This window comes from Pteropus vampyrus, unplaced genomic scaffold (assembly GCF_000151845.1).
Source record: "Pteropus vampyrus isolate Shadow unplaced genomic scaffold, Pvam_2.0 Scaffold9, whole genome shotgun sequence".
Taxonomy (NCBI): domain Eukaryota; kingdom Metazoa; phylum Chordata; class Mammalia; order Chiroptera; family Pteropodidae; genus Pteropus; species Pteropus vampyrus.
Window position 1 is genome coordinate 3,568,839 of NW_011888790.1, and position 4,118 is coordinate 3,572,956.

The following is a 4,118-nucleotide window of genomic DNA, read 5'->3' on the forward strand; positions in this document are numbered from 1 at the left end:
CTCCTGGGAAGGCTTCTGACATCTGGATCTGCTTTCAATTACATCCTTAATGGCTCTACAAATGGTAGAAAGGACTAATTTTAGCATTTCTCTCATTTACCATGTCATAAATTTTGCAGCAGGAATTAATCCCACTTAGTCTTGGTTGGAATTCTTGCTCTGCCTCTTACTAGCTATTTGACCTTTGAAAGTTATTTAACCTTTCAGAGCTTCAATATCTTTATCTAGAAAATGAGGGTAAAATGTCCACCAAAGGGTATTGCTGTGAATTGAGTGACACAATATATGTGAAGTCATCATAATTGGCATAAAATGTGAATTGAATTTGAATAGAAACATCTTCAATAGTATGAATATAATTCATCCTGAGGTAATTAGAAGTTAGTTATAGCTATTTTCTTAATATTAAAACTATTCTGTATTATCTGGAAATGGTAGATATAAGTAATTATATAGTATATTTGTTAAAACCATAGAATGGATCTTTTGAGTTTCTGGACCCAACTTCCAACGTGTGGAGGGGGGTTTCCCCACACATCCAAGCAATGCTCCAGGCACCAACTTGGTGTCCTAAAAAATTCAACTCGTTTTGACACTATCTACCCAGAGATAGTATCAGGTTACACAGGTTATGAATTCAGTCTTACAAGGTGTCCTACTCATCTCTTTCATCTGGCTATTCTTGAGTTATATCTTTGTATAAGAAACCAATGATTAGCAAGTAAAATGTTTCTCTGAGTTATGTGAGCCACTCTAGAAAACTAGTCAAATATGAGGAGGAGGTAATAGGAACCTCTCATCTGTAGCTCATCAGTTAGAAGCCACAGGCAACAACCTGGGCTTGCAACTAGTGTCTGAAGTATAAAAGAAGCAGTCTTGTACGAATTTTAGACCTGTTTAAAAAAAAAAAATGTGTCTATGTGCATACAAACTTTATAGATTTATTTTGGTCTTTGCAAAAATTGTTGCAACCTGATAGGGTACTAATAATAAATTTTGCCTTATTACAGAATTAATGGTTCTGCATCAGAGTCTAATGTTGATTCTCACAGAATTTATATATTAGGTGATTTATCAAAAAAAGAGAGAAAAGATTGGTTATTTAGATTTTCATAGAGAAGCTCTGAAATTACAACTCCTGGGAAACAAGGAACATTTGGGACTCTGTGAAGGACTATTTGTTATCCTAAAATTAGATCTCAAAATCAAATTTCCTGAAACACAAAGTCAAGGGGGTTGTAAATTTCAAACTTTGGCATCTTGTGCAGCAACACACAGGTATCTTGTCATGACTTTTAATTTAGATCTTGGAAAAAGAGAGTGGGAATTTGAATCTAATTAATCTTCCTCTTTTTTAACCTGTAGAGTCTGTTGAATAGCAAATAAACTTTTGAGGATACAGAAGAAGAATTTCTCTACTCTGGAATTGCTTTCTCTGACTTTCTAGGGGAGCTGCTAAATCATTCTCCGTGTTCCTAAGTGCTGCCAATTCCTATAAACTTCCCCTGTTTTAGGAGATAAATCCAAGAAATCATAGCTTTTACCTGGAGAAGAGAAGGAAAGGTATTTATGTTAAGCACACTTTAAACAAAGATGTAGTAGCTGTTAAGTACAGAACCTCAAAGTGCTAGAGTTGATGCTTTACCTGTATTGACTCATTTAATCCTGCAACCACCCTGCCAAGTAGCTATCTCGATTTTCAGAGGAAAAAACTGAAGGTCAGTTTATGACGTGCCTCAGGACACACAGCTAGTACATGGCTAAAGGTCTGAATCTAGATTTGTCTGGGTCCCAAAGCCTTGGCTTCCCATCATGATGCTTTCATAGTTTTAGTTTGCTGACTCCGGATCATCAATTCAAGTAGAGGAGAAAAGATGGGGTTCTTAACTCATTCCTTGATAACATTCTAATTATTATTAAAAAGATCTTCTGTACACAAAGGAAAGAAGTCAGCCCTTCTTGAGATAATTTGAGGGACACTTTTTCCTGGTCTAAAATATCCTTCTTTTCCCCAGTCCACAAAAGTGCTATTCATGTACATTATTGGAAATTCCACCATGACATATCTAATCCTTTACATTAAATATTTCGTTTTCTTGGTTCTTCTTTTTAAAAGGAAAATATACCCAAGGAAGAAGTGGCATTTTAATCATTAAAACCATAGTCTTAATAGTTACTTACATACCCTTTTCTTTTCTCAGAAGGGATTAGAGTATTCCCAATTAATAGAAAAGGAAAGATATGCTGTTTGGGTTCACAGCCTGAAATCGTGGATTGCTAAGGGGATAGGGATAAGGCAGCTAGGAGATTAGTAACAGAGAAGTTACTAAACTAGTTCCAATATTAAAACAAAAATTGTATGCTCATTGGCAAAGGACTTCACACTTATTAGAAAAAATCCTTAATTTTTGCTCAATCTTATAGTGAAATAACAGTGTAGTGAAAATTTGTCCTGGAATCCCAGTGGGTGACCACTGAGTACCAGCTTCCACAGGTAAGCTTAGAAGGGAAAGGACTGCATATGCGGTGAGCTCTGCTTCCCAGACATCATGCGGAGGGCTTTACAGATCTCATCACATTCTACCTTCACAGTGACCCTGAAAGAGAGGTCATTAGACACTCATGCAGATGTTATTAATAGATGCCATAAACATCTTTGATTTTAAAAAGATGTAAAAGTCAATTATTCATTACGTACAGATCATTTATAGACAAAAATAAAATCAGTGTTAGTTTAGTCATCACTGACACATGAAAAAATACTGAATTTTAAACCAAAAACCTGTTTTCAAGTCCCTGAGAAGTCAGAGAAAAAAATTCCACAGTAGAGATATTCTTCTGCATCTTCAAAAGTTTATTTACTATTTAACAGGCTCCACAAGTTAAGAAAGAGGAAGATTAATTAGATTCAAATTCCCATTCTCTTTTGCTAGTCTGGTTTATTTGGGGTGATGATTCATCACAGGTACATAAGAGAAGAGGTTAAGAAGGGAGAGGCAGGTTGTCGATCCTCAGAAGAAACCTTTAGCCTATCTCATAATTTTGCTCAAGGCCAGCTCTTCCTCCCTAATATCTTTTTTATCTCATTCATATCATTATGGTTCCATTATTCAGGCTCTGCCAGATTTCTATAAAACTGCCATAAAGATTAAAAACAAACAAACAAAAATATTACATTCTTGGTTTTGTTGACCTGATAAGGAATACACCTGCCAAAAAGGGCTTCCTGTGGTTAACTGGGCCCAAATTTATAATCGGAGTCTAGCGGCCGTTGTTTACAGAAGCCTCTCATGCATTCTGCATTTCAGGGAAAAGCCACAGACTGATCTGTCAAGCCTCCTGCACTTTGTTCCTTCAGTCCGAGCCAAACCTTATAAAATAGTTCCTGTAAACATATTTTGATCAGTGGACTGAGACCTGCCCTGTCCAATGGGAGGTGTGCAGATATATCCTCATTTGCATCTTTACTGACCTATCGGAGTGGCTTCATAATGACCAAGCAGGATGTGTGATTTGGACCAAATTTGGATTCCTCACTTGCATAGAAACGGATTAATCAAGGGCCAGGACAGGCACTTTCTTTATATAAGTGTGCCTCTCCTTTGTCTCAGGGAGTGCACTTTTGGTTTCCTGCTAAGGCTGTGTTCCCCAATTTGCAAACTGTCCATCTAAATAAATTTTCTCCTTTTTCCACACTGCACCTCAGAATGGGGACTCCTGTTGACATTGGATTGGTGGCAGTGAACTTTCGTTGACAGTATTAAGATTTCTGAAATATGTGGACCATTTATATGTAAACAATATGAAAGTGACAGTATTTCTGGAATAGTTGGAGGGAACATCAAGTAAACACAAGCAGAGCACCTGTGAATAGAAATTGAAATCATTCATTTTGGTAGGCTGAGTAACTAGATTACTCTAAGAATCTTGATTTTACATCAAATAAAAAATGAGCAGAAACAGAGGAGATAATCAAAAGAGACACATTGCAAGAAGATCTGAATGGTAGACACTTTACTAGCACGGAACACTCAGTGTTTGATGAAACTTAGAAGTAATATTGAGGCTAGTTCCTTTGGTTCTGAACGTTTAAGGTTTAGAAGCTCAAATCTTCTCCA